Source organism: Gorilla gorilla, chromosome 8, assembly GCF_029281585.2.
Source record: "Gorilla gorilla gorilla isolate KB3781 chromosome 8, NHGRI_mGorGor1-v2.1_pri, whole genome shotgun sequence".
NCBI lineage: Eukaryota > Metazoa > Chordata > Mammalia > Primates > Hominidae > Gorilla > Gorilla gorilla.
Genome location: NC_073232.2, coordinates 11,426,579 through 11,439,840, shown reverse-complemented (window position 1 = coordinate 11,439,840; position 13,262 = coordinate 11,426,579). Strand labels below are relative to the sequence as shown.

The following is a 13,262-nucleotide window of genomic DNA, read 5'->3' as shown; positions in this document are numbered from 1 at the left end:
GAAGGTCCACTTGTGTACTGCTCAGAGGGTCCACTTGTGTACTGTTCAGAGGGTCTACTGTTTAGAGGGTCCATCTGCGTGCAGTTCAGAGGGTCTGCCAACCAGTCTCCAGGGTGTGTCCTGTTCAGAGGTCTACTTTTCAGAGGGTCGGCCTGTGTCCTGTTCAGAGTGTCTGCCAACCTGCCCCCAGGGAATCTTGCCTAGTGTTTTGCAATCCTCATGCTGAGAATGAGTAAGGAGCCCTTTTTGTGCTTGCAGTGGAGTTATAGATTATTTTCTATATCCCTTAGCAGTGAATGCCTGAGCTACCATTCCTCTAAGGAATTGGTTTAATGCACACTACCAAAATGTGTTTTCCCATCCCTTGTATGATAGCTATTATGTTATTTTCAACTGAAATACGTATTTTGCCTAAAATAAAGAATTGCTTTATTCTTATCTTATAAGCTCTGACATTTTCACTAGGAAAAGTTTTTTTTTTTTTTTTTTTTTTTTTTTTTTTTTTTTTTTTTTTACTTACTAATCTAATCTTTTCTTATCCCTGACACAGTCATGGAAAAATAAGTAACCCATATTTATTTCTCAGATCATCCATATAAATATTCTGGGCAAATAAATATTTTGTGGCATGCATCAAGAAACATTTTCCCAGGCATATTTGGTTTTTATTTGTTTTCCCAAATGTATAAAAATATTTTAATGAAGTGATTCTAATCACCTTCATATAACCACTGACATACAGACCTTCAGATAGCATTTACCTATTGTTTATTTAGATATTTGTTTTCCAATGCTTTTTTAACAGGGTTTTATGTGTCTTGCTTATAGGTGACAAGGACAGAAAACCAGGTCTAGCAAGCAGTTTGTCATGATTGAGATCTTTTGTAGTTGAAAAAAAAACTAATAAAAAACAAAAAAATTAGGAAGGCATTTTAGGTATCATGAAATTTTGAAACCCATCATTTTATCTTCACCTCTAAAGATTTTGTTGGTAGTTAGGCAAATTATATATGCGCGTGTTTATACATACACACACATCAGGCAAATGCATTAGTCTGACAGTATTCTTAAGCTTGTCTTAAGAATACTTTAGAGAAACCCAAGTTTCTCTAAAATTATTGAAGCAGGGTCTCTGAGTAAGGATCCTTTCCAAAATATATAATCATTTAAAAAAAGTTCATTCTGCTTACATTAATAAAAAGCAAAAGTTTCAATTACTGAAAATATTTGAAAATTACCATTCTGAGGCAAGACCACTGTTTTTCTTTTAATACATATGGTGTGGTTAAGCAGAAAGAGCCCACGAAGCATTCAGCCCTCACCAAAACCCTTTGCACAACGTGGAAAGGGTCCAACCAGGACACTTGATTTCCAGTCGCAGATTCTTAGATTCCTTATTAGTAAAATACATATAATATTTTTTATTTTTCAAAAACATTGGCCAATTGAGGGTGGTGAAATACTGTGTCATACCACATAGAAGGTGCTTCGTAACGGGCACTTCTTTTTCATTATTACTTCACCACTGATTAAGGACCACACGTATATAAGCCTTTCTCAGGACGTAACACACGCAACACGGAAAAAGCTGGCTTGAGAGCTCCCCGCTTAACAGAAGGCTCAGTTGCCCAAGTGACGAAGGCATTGTGGGGCACGAACCAGGCTTTGGTGAATTTATCTCATTATACACCAGGAGTTATAATTTAAAAACCAATGTCATATAAAGAAGAAAAAAGATATGGTGAGATACAATACCATTAACACTTCTTCAGAAACGGATTTTAAAGCAGAACTTCCATGACTGTGAAATCCAACCGGGTGCACGATCCCGAGGAAGGATGGCGAGGGAGGAAACCGCTCGTTGTTGGTGAGGTGAGCCCCGTGCACGACCATGAGGAAGGATGGCGAGGGAGGAAACCGCGCTTTGTTCTTGAGGTGAGCCGGGTGCGCGACCATGAGGAAGGATGGCGAGGGAGGAAACCGCGCTTTGTTCTTGAGGTGAAACGGGTGCGCGATCACGAGGAAGGATGGTGAGGGAGGAAACCGCGCTTTGTTGGTGAGGTGAAACGGGTGCGCGACCATGAGGAAGGATGGCGAGGGAGGAAACCGCGCTTTGTTCTTGAGGTGAGCCGGGTGCGCGATCACGAGGAAGGATGGTGAGGGAGGAAACCGCGCTTTGTTGGTGAGGTGAAACGGGTGCGCGACCATGAGGAAGGATGGCGAGGGAGGAAACCGCGCTTTGTTCTTGAGGTGAGCCGGGTGCGCGATCACGAGGAAGGATGGTGAGGGAGGAAACCGCGCTTTGTTGGTGAGGTGAAACGGGTGCGCGACCATGAGGAAGGATGGTGAGGGAGGAAACCGCGCTTTGTTGGTGAGGTGAAACGGGTGCGCGACCATGAGGAAGGATGGCGAGGGAGGAAACCGCGCTTTGTTGGTGAGGTGAGCCGGGTGCACGACCATGAGGAAGGATGGCGAGGGAGGAAACCGCGCTTTGTTCTTGAGGTGAAACGGGTGCGCGATCACGAGGAAGGATGGCGAGGGAGGAAACCGCGCTTTGTTGGTGAGGTGAAACGGGTGCGCGACCATGAGGAAGGATGGCGAGGGAGGAAACCGCGCTTTGTTCTTGAGGTGAAACGGGTGCGCGACCATGAGGAAGGATGGCGAGGGAGGAAACCGCGCTTTGTTGGTGAGGTGAGCCGGGTGCGCGACCACGAGGAAGGATGGCGAGGGAGGAAACCGCGCTTTGTTCTTGAGGTGAGCCGGGTGCGCGATCACGAGGAAGGATGGCGAGGGAGGAAACCGCGCTTTGTTGGTGAGGTGAACTTCACATTCACCTGTTAGAATTCGTTCTGATGAGCAGGATTCTTTCACAGCGTTACATGAAGAGTGGGGCGATTGTACTTTGTGTTTCCTTTAGTTCCAGAGAAGAGTGATTTTTCTTGTATTTGAAATAAGTGAAGATTATATTACGTTGAAATGAGCATAATGCAGACAAGAAGGCACTGAATTTATGCTTAAATCATGGTCTGGGGCCTAAAATGCTTGCTCAAATAACGTAGCTCCAGTGTGTTTGAGGGTGTGTACGTTTGAGAGAGTGTGTGTGTGAGTGTGTTTGAGCCTGTGTGTTTTAGTGTGTCTGTGTGTTTGAGAGTGTGTGTGAGTGTGTGTTTGAGCCTGTGTATTTTACTGTGTGTTTGTGTGTGTGTGTGTGCCTGTGTGTTTTAGTGTGTGAGTGTGTTTGAGCTTGGGTGGGTATGTATATTTGGGCGTGTGTTTGAGCCTGTGTGTTTGAGTGTGCGTATGTTTGAGCAGGTGTGTGAGCGTGTGTGTGTTTGTGCAGGTGTGTGTCTGAGCCTGTGTGTTTATTGTGTTTGAGCATGTGTGTGTTTGAGTGTGTGTGTGTTTGAGCGTGTGTGTGTTTGAGCAAATGTGTGTCTGAGCCTGTGTGAGTGTGTGTGTGTGTAAGCCTGTGTGCGTCTGAACATGTGTGCACTGGAGGTGGTTCCCTGAGTTTACAATCCCTCATTGGCTTATACTGTTAAACAGACAAGCAGCTACAGATTTTGTTTGTTCTTACATTTCGTATTTATTCCAGGCAACTGTGTCTAGTTTTCCCTCTGTTGTTGGTTACCTTTGCTGGACTCTGCTGTGACACACCAGACGTGCTAGCTGAGGAAGTGGGGTCAGAAGCAATATTCCTGAACTTTGGGGTCACCTCTCACCCACTGTTCTTCCCGGTGCTACCATAGCGTTTGCTCCACGAACCCTGAAGTCACTGATGGACATCACGCATTCCACTTTCAAGGATTCCTATAAGCTTATGAAGAAGGACAAGGCAATATCACGGAATGTTGAAATACATATAGGTGATCTGACAAAATAGGGTCCTTTACAAGTTACCTTAGAGAAGGGAAAAATGTACAAGAGCATGTCACACATCTTTTTGGCTTAGCTCAGTCTGCAGAAAAATTTAAATTTCCTTTCCTATGACTTTTGTTCTAATCTATCCTTAGAGGAGAAATACACCTGAAAGCCAAGGGAAAGACCGCGGGTGATGGAAGCCACGTGACTTCCACGGTATTGAACGGAGCTGCCGGGCTAAGAACTTCCATTTGTTTTCTCAGGGAACTCCCATCTTATTTAAGGCACAGAATAAGGAGTTCCATTAACTTTAGACAGGTTGTTTTAAATCAAAAATTAAGAAAACAATGATTGAAAACAAAGCCCTAAACTGGAACACATGAATTTTAAAATATATTTAAATTGTGGCCATTTTGTTTAAACTGTGATAGGGCTTGATTTTCCAAATCTCAGAATAAAATTTCTTACCGAATTCCTTATGATGTCCTAAAAATAACCCATTAAAATCACATGTAGATCTGGTTGCCCCTGGCATTGGTCTGTGAGTTTTTGAATTCAGAGTCAGAAAACCTGGGTTTGAGTCTTAGCTGTAAGGTTACTGACTATGCAAGCTTGGTTAATGCGTTTAACCCTCTGTTCATCTTTTTCGTCAACTGTGGACGAGGGATTAGTACAGCAATTGAGTCACAATCTGATAAGATGTGTGAAGAGACTATGTGAGTGTCACGTGCTATGCCCATCTCTCTTTCTTTTGCCCTGGACTGGTCCTTAGCCAGATGCTTGAATACATGTTAGATTTATCGGCTTGCTTTTCCATTGCCTCCCGTCCTTCCCATAAACAAGTATAATGCTGCCATTGCTACTCATCCCTGCACCTTGCACACATCTCTCTCTACCCTTGCAATGTGGATTTCAGTACCAATGACAGTGAGTGAAATTTCTCAGGTTGTTTATCTTTCCTGTACTTCTTGATTGTTGCACTACATTAATTAGAAAATAGAGGGTGAAATGATGGTCCTGGACCTGGTATCACAGGCTTAGGTGGAAACAACAGAACAAACACTACTGTGAAGTCATCCAGTCCAAGCTCTCGTATTTAGGTAGGAGAATATTGACTCTATCATTAACTCAGAGTTTTTAAGTTAAATTGAATTAAAACCTTGTAAAATTCTTTAGGAACTCACTGCCTTCCTTTATCGGTGTTTTCACTATTTTCTGACTCAGGAGAAATATAACTGAGTGACCATGGTCCCTGCTCATTTACAAACTTGCAGAATTTTTTTTAAAGCACCAGGATGCAATAAAATCAATGTTTTGTGTACTGCTTAATTGTAACATCTAAATGAGCATTTAATGTACCGTGTTCTACTTATTAATCAAATCAGTATAGATTAGGTTATTTTTGTTTTTTGCAGTTAATGAAAATGTCAAAAGAACCTTCAAACGTGAATGAAAATCCTTCCACTTCCTGTGCTGTGGAGAATTCCACTTACCGCTCTGAAACCAGTGATTCTCAGAAGACCCTCTTTTATTTCTTTGACCTTTCAGATAGCCGCTGGCTGCCCTTTTAATTTATACTTTTCCAAGGTACTGTTATTATTCTCCTTATTTTTTTTTCCTTACCAACTTCTGTCATTCCTGTTTGGTAAAGTGCCCTTGTGTGATTTAATGTCTGGCAGTGGCCTGTGGAAACCTTTCGAGTCAAACTATCATCTTTTCTTCCTTGGCAATCTCCTATTCTTCAGGTTTTAAGCAATGACTAGTTTTTACATTTTCAGCACCTTATATATTTAATAGTGGATTAAAAATCCTGATGTGACTTTTGCTTTTGTCATCATGCATCTGTGGTTAATGGGCCTAATTTGTTTTGTATTGCAGTAATCTTTATAAGGAGGTTAGAAAAATTGTGCGGAGAAAACAATTGTAAAACAATGAAGCAGGAAGCCCTCTCCCCACATCTTTCACAGTGTGAAAATGCTAAGAAAAGTTAGAAGCGAATTAGCCCTTAAATTGTCTCCTCATCCAGTCCCTCCTACTGCGTTATGGAGAGAGGACACATTTCCAGGACAAAAATGCTTCCGCTGAGGACTGTTTCTATACAAAAACTCACCAACTTCCACGCAGTGTCTTGTCTTATCATTTCTGAACAGACCTTGGTGTTTGAAAGGGTTTAGAAATTTGCTTAACTCGCCATTTCCTGACATAATGAGGAAATCAATGTGTCTTGCCTTTCAAAATGCTTGTGAGTTCAGAATAATTCAACAAGAGTATGCGATGATAAGCAGAAATGAGACTGCAAGAATGTGCTCATCGACTCAGAATCAGTGATAACTGACAGATAAAACAATGTTGATTGACTAAGGGAGACCCTACAACATTCTGTATCTAGAGGAACAAACTTTGGCATTTTGTTAAAGGTTGATTTGGCAATTTTGAGTGATATTCTAGGAAACACAGGTCTGCTTTGATGCCACTAAGACTTTGAGTAGGAACACCAATGACTTTCAGATAAACATATGCCCCTTTCCCTGTTTTCCATCGTCTTCTACTTATTCGAATAGTTTAAGGAGGCAAGCTGTCTACTGATAGGGTGCAAAAGAACGACCTCTGTGACCTTCCAGGAACCTTAAATCATCTCTCTGCAGCGGGGAACCAAGGGGTCGGTGAGTGGAATTAACGCCAGGTGTGCGCTCGCGGCTCAGAGCCACTTCCCTTTGGGGTGAGTATATTCTCAGCATCCAAAAGAGTTCCCACCCTGGGCTGTTGTATGGATGAAAATCCGTCTTGGATTTTCTAATCCTCAAAAACTTGTTTCTATGCACATATTTAAGATGAAATAAACACGATTGAAGAAATCAAATCCATTCCTTAATTTTAAAAACTTATTGGCCGGGTGTGGTGGCTCATGCCCGTAATTCTAGCACATTGGGAGGCTGAGGTGGGTGGATCGCCTGAGGTCAAGGGATCGAGACCAGCCTGGCGAACATGGAGAAACCCCGTCTCTACTAAAAATACAAAAAAAAAAAAAAAATAGGTGGGCATGGTGGTGCACGCCTGTAGTCCCAGCTACTTGGGAGGCTTAGGCAGGAGAATTGCTTGAGCCCAGGAGGCGGAGGTTGCAGTGAGCCGAGATGGTGCCACTGCACTCCAGCCTGGCGACAGAGCAAGACTCCATCTCAAAAAAAGAAAAAAAAAAAGTAATTGATATTTTTCTCAGCCCCCGACCCCTGCACAATTCTCCTGTCAGCTTCCAGCCTTTCTCCAGGTCTCTCACACCTGCCACCTCTAAGCCCACAACTCCAACACAGCCTTCCTAAATACACTTCCTGATGTAGGACAGTCTTACATTTACCAAAAAGGTGAAAGGACAGAGAGTTTCCGTGAATCTCACATTCAGCTGTTTCTACTGTGAGTATCCTTCTTTGGTATAGCACATTTCTTACAATTACTGAATAGTGTTGTGTTCTACAAAGATGAATACATTGTTATTTATTATTAACAAAATATCTACGGTATTCAGATTTTCTGAGTTATAGCTTCATCTTCGCTCTCTCTTCCACATTATAGTTAATCATCTTGGCTCTCTAGCATCCTCTTGGCTGTGGCAGTGTGTGTGTGTGTATGTGTGTGTGTGTGTGTGTGTATATATATATATATATATATATATGTATACACATTCTACAAAACACCTGACCAATGCTCCTAAAACTATTAAGGTCATGGAAGACAAGAAAAGTAAAAAAAAATCTAATATATATTATATATTATAATCTAGTCTAATATATATAACCCAATATATATTTGTTTTACTTTTTTGTCTTCCATGACCTTAACAGTTTTGAGGAGGGTTGGTCAGGTGTTTTGTAGAATGTCCCCTCAGCTGGGAGTGTTCTGATGTTTTTAGACTTAGGTTAGATGTTTTGGGGAAGAATAGAGTCCAACATATTCATTAGTCTGACTGGTGTTGAGTTCTAGTTCTTGAATACTGTAGTCCCAAAGAATAATCTCCTAGTCCCAGAATTTTGGGGTACAGAAGCCAATAGACGGTCACCACATAAAAGGAAAGCCGCAGCCGGGCACACTGGCTACACCTCAAATCCCCGCACTTTGAGAGGCCAAGGTGGGTGGATCACCTGAGGTCAGGAGTTTGAGACCAGCCTGGCCAACATGGTGAAACCCCATCTCTACTAAAAGTACAAAAATCAGCCGGGCGTGGTGTTGGGCGCCTGTAATCCCAGCTACTAGGGAGGCTGAGACAGGAGAATTGCTTGAACCCGGGAGGTGGAGGTTGCAGTGAACCCAAATCGTGCCACTGCACTCCAGCCTGGGCAACAAGAGCAAAACTCCATCTCAAAAAAAAAAAAAAGGAAAGCCGCATCTCAGCACATCCCACACTGACACTGAGGTGGGCAAAGGCCTGACAGAGGCATCCCAGTCAGACACCCCCAGGCTTCCTACTCCTGGGTTCACGTTCTGTGTAGTCCCCTCTGCTGTGTGCAGCCTGAGGTTGTGAATATCATGGAATGTCATTGTCATGAGTAGGCTACTACTCAGTTCATCAAAAGGGAGATTGTCCTGGTCTCACCAGCCTCATCGGTGAGTCTCTGGATGGGACTGCACCCTTCCTGAAAAAGGAATTGGAAACAAGAGGGGTCACACGGAGGAGCCCATGTGGCACGGAGCTGGGTGTCCTCTGAGAGCTGACATGGGACTGTTGCTGAGCCAGCGAGAGGGCAGTGGCCTCGGCCCCACAGATGAAAGGCAGTGATTCTGCCGACAACCAGCTGAATGTGAATGTGACCACCTAGCTCCAGAAAGAAACAGGCTGGCTGACACCTTGACTGCAGCCAGGGGGGACAAGAGCACAGGGCCCAGCTCGATCATGGACAGAACTGTGGGAAAGTATATTGCATGTAGCCTAAGCTTCTACAATGGTGGTAATTGGTTACACAGCAATAGAAAACAAACACAGATATACAGAGGCATCCCAGTCACACTCCCCATTTAGGGGAAGCTCCACAGGAAAACTGAAGCAGGGAATTGGATACACACCATCTGTGTCCTTTTTCACAAGGTGGGGGTTTAACCGGCTAGATTTGAATCCAAGAAAGTAATAAAAAATGGGTGGGCTCGGGTTTGGTCCAGAAAAATGTCTGTCTTTGCTTCGTTTCCATGTATTTAAAAAATACATCGGGTTTTGTCTACGCTATGTTGATGTTTTTGAGGCCAGAAATTATTGTCTTTCTTGGTAGTATAATAAAATGGAAGGAAAGCTTTCATTCAGATTTCAGTTTGGAGACCAGGTCAGCTGAACTTTGGGTCAGAGTTGCAGTTTGGCTCAGTTTCCTTGGGTATATTCAATTCCTCAACAGCAAAATTCATTAAAATTCCTAAAAAAATGGATTATCTTTTCCGTATCTGTGAAGTATCATGAGGGTTGTTTGGATTTAAGGTGAGAGAAAGGTGAGGAAAGCAGACGCCCTTCCTCTGAGTCACCTGGTAAAGGGGCCCCCACAGATCTGTGATGAGAACATGGAAGCCAACATCTTCAGCTCCCATCCCTGGCCACTGTCACAAAATAAGTCCGTTAAAGGGTGTAAGTGAAGGCATCCAGGGGAAGTCGTGGGGAAGGGTAAATGAATATCAGCCTTCCCGGAGGGCACTGGATGGACCTCATGGAAGTCAGAACTGCACTGAGTCATCGGTAAAAAGATTGATGACTTCTTTAATGCAGTCACATGCTTGCCAAAGACTCAGAAAATTAAAGTTACTCATACAGCACTTTGCTGAGAAAGTAGTAATTTTATAATTTTAATTCACTGGGTAAGTTTTTGACTCAATGTTACTTCAGAAGGGTCATTTATATGATACCAAAGAAAAGTGTACTTTGCAAAAACCCTCTCAAAATAGAAGCATTTTTTACCGGAAGTGTCAGGGCTCATTTGAAAATGCACTCAGTAAATATACAAACATTTTGACAAAGAAAATACGTTTGCATTTTTTTTGTGTAGATGTAACCTGTGTGGGCATTTCCAAGCTTGTAATTAGAAAGATTTGCCACAACATAAATTGCAGGATCTAACTATGGGTACTTCCATACTTAATTGTGACCTTATACATGTCCTGTTACTTATTCTAGGAAGTAAAAATGGAACATATATTCCAAAAATAACAAATAGCAGGCAAAATTGCAGATGCACTCTTGAAATCACTCAACTGTGAAAATGGTTGACAAGCCAATGAATATAGTTTAAAGACCCAAGAAACCAATTATAATAATTTTTCAGTAGCTTTTTGAACTATTTAGTATCTGTGAGCAACAAAACACAGCATATATCAATGAGAAAATTGAAACGTTTCTGCTTTAACACTTTAGTTGTTTGTATTTCTCACATTAAAACTGGAGGCAGAAATGCTTGTTTCTGACTTACATACAATTTTCATTTTCCACAGTTATTGTAATAATCTCATATGAAAAGAAAAATATAGCATATAAGAACATTTATATTTTCACTAACAATATTATCAATATGAATAGACAGAGTCCTGTCTGTCTGATTGGTTCAATGTGCCAATCTTCACCTCAAGAATAAGAACATAAACATTGCTGGTCCCCCTTTTTGGCTTGGGTGGTCTAAGACCTCCCTGAGGCACACTGTGACACTTGGCATGGTTTTGACAAATTAGTTCATGGAAGAAACACCTTTCATGGAAAGTAAACAAGTGACAGCTAATGACAAATTTCTTTGGAGGTTTACACACACACACACACGTGCTTATGGAAAATAATTGCACTGTGGGTATGTTTGTCTCTCTAAGGTTACATCTGTTTCCTGCTGCATGGTATCACACAGGAATTATTAACAGCAAGAGTTAACATTAGCCAGGTATAAAAGCAAGTGCCAGTCAGGGTGTCCATGGGCTGCCTCTGCCGTCCTCAATCTCACTGCCTCTGTCTTCACATGAGCCACTGGCACACGGGCAGACAGTGCACCTGGGGGACTCTCTTCCCTAATGCTGTCCCTAACGCTGTAGCAGGGAGGCCATGGAAAACCACCCTGTCAATACCAATGGAGTGATCTCCATACCCACACCTAGATCCAGAGCCGACCAACATCATCAGTGAGGACATTTCAATACCTTTAAGAACATGGGATAGCAACCAGGTCATTTCTTCATTTGTTCAACTTATAATTGTAGCATAGCTAGTACATTCCAAGCACTGCATAAGACACTATGGTTTTACATTTGAGTAAGAAAAAGCTCTTGCTGCACAGAACTTACTGACTCCCTGATCTCAGAGAAAACCTGACCTTGATTACAAAACAGGGTCTTTCTTTTTTTAATCTTTTGAAAAGTTCTCTACCCAGAAAAGTCCACTTTGCACTCATGGTAAATCTAATCCTTATAGGATTCCTCTATTATTTTTATAATCTGTCTGGTGCTTTTTCATTTTCCCTCTTCGTACTGCAAATATAGGAATCCTTAAGCATTCTAACTACATAGAAAATAAGGTTAAAAATAAAGGACCTCTTCAAGGAGAACTACAAATCACTGCTCAATGAAATAAAAGAGGATACAAACAAATGGAAGAACATTCCATGCTCATGGGTAGGAAGAATCAATATCGTGAAAATGGCCATACTGCCCAAGGTAATTTATAGATTCAATGCCATCCCCATCAAGCTACCAATGACTTTCTTCACAGAATTGGAAAAAACTACTTTAAAGTTCATATGGAACCAAAAAAGAGCCCGCATCTCCAAGTCAATCCTAAGCGAAAAGAACAAAGCCGGAGGCATCACGCTACCTGACTTCAAACTATACTACAAGGCTACATTAACCAAAACAGCATAGTACTGGTACCAAAACAGAGATATAGATCAATGGAACAGGACAGAGCCCTCAGAAATAATGCCGCATATCTACAACCATCTGATCTTTGACAAACCTGAGAAAAACAAGCAATGGGGAAAGGATTCCCTATTTAATAAATGGTGCTGGGAAAACTGGCTAACCATATGTAGAAAGCTGAAACTGGATCCCTTCCTTACACCTTATACAAAAATTAATTCAAGATGGATTGAAGACTTACATGTCAGATCTAAAACCATAAAAACCCTAGAAGAAAACCTAGGCAATACCATTCAGGACATAGGCATGGGCAAGGACTTCATGTCTAAAACACCAAAAGCAATGGCAACAAAAGCCAAAACTGACAAATGGGATCTAATTAAACTAAAGAGCTTCTGCACAGCAAAAGAAACTACCATCAGAGTGAACAGACAACCTACAGAATGGGAGAAAATTTTCACAACCTACTCATCTGACAAAGGGCTGATATCCAGAATCTACAATGAACTCAAACAAATTTAAAAGAAAAAAACAAACAACCCCATCAAAAAGTGGGTGAAGGATATGAACAGACAATTCTCAAAAGAAGACATTCATGCAGCCAAAAAAAACATGAAAAAATGCTCATCATCGCTGGCCATCAGAGAAATGCAAATCAAAACCACAATGAGATACCATCTCACACCAGTTAGAATGGCAATCATTAAAAAGTCAGGAAACAACAGGTGCTGGAGAGGATGTGGAGAAATAGGAACACTTTTACACTGTTGGTGGGACTGTAAACTAGTTCAACCATTGTGGAAGTCAGTGTGGCGATTCCTCAGGGATCCAGAACTAGAAATACCATTTGACCCAGCCATCCCATTACTGGGCATATACCTAAAGGATTATAAATCATGCTGCTATAAAGACACATGCACACATATGTTTATTGTGGCACTATTCACAGTAGCAAAGACTTGGAACCAACCTAAATGTCCAACAATGATAGACTGGATTAAGAAAATGTGGCACATATACACCATGGAATACTATGCAGCCATAAAAAATGAAGAGTTCATGTCCTTTGTAGGGACATGGATGAAACTGGAAACCATCATTCTCAGCAAACTGTCACAAGGACAGAAAACCAAACACCACGTGTTCTCACTCATAGATCGGAATTGAACAATGAGAACACATGGACACAGGAAGGGGAACATCATACTCTGGGGACTGCTATGGGGTGGGGTGCGGGGGGAGGGATAGCATTAGGAGATATACCTAATGCTAAATGAGGAGTTAATGGGTGCAGCACACCAACATGGCACATGTATACATATGTAACAAACCTGCACATTGTGCATATGTACCCTAAAACTTAAAGTACAATAATAAAAAAATACTAAAAATAAAAACACTGCAGTGAGCTATGATTGTGCTACTGCACTCCAGTCTGGACAACAACAGTGGGAGTATGTCTCTAAAATAAATAAATACAAACAAAATGTTAGTAATAAAAAAATAAAAAAATATATTTGTCACAGCGTTATTTTTAAAACTCTTCT

General features: G+C 41.6%; 2 long non-coding RNA genes across 2 annotated transcripts in view; one reads left to right on the top strand and one right to left on the bottom strand.

The window, feature by feature from the left end:
- The window catches only part of LOC134759165 (uncharacterized), a 67,526-nt gene extending 65,634 nt beyond the window's left edge, over nucleotides 1–1,892 (bottom strand). Inside the window, exon 1 of the long non-coding RNA XR_010135095.1 lies at nucleotides 1,756–1,892. This is a non-coding gene — a long non-coding RNA (uncharacterized lncRNA). The remainder of the gene's footprint in view (nucleotides 1–1,755) is intronic.
- A 768-nt stretch (nucleotides 1,893–2,660) lies between these two features.
- LOC134759164 (uncharacterized) overlaps nucleotides 2,661–13,262 on the top strand; it is a 55,063-nt gene continuing 44,461 nt past the window's right edge. The window contains exons 1-2 of the long non-coding RNA XR_010135094.1: nucleotides 2,661–2,691; nucleotides 2,755–2,812. This is a non-coding gene — a long non-coding RNA (uncharacterized lncRNA). The remainder of the gene's footprint in view (nucleotides 2,692–2,754; nucleotides 2,813–13,262) is intronic.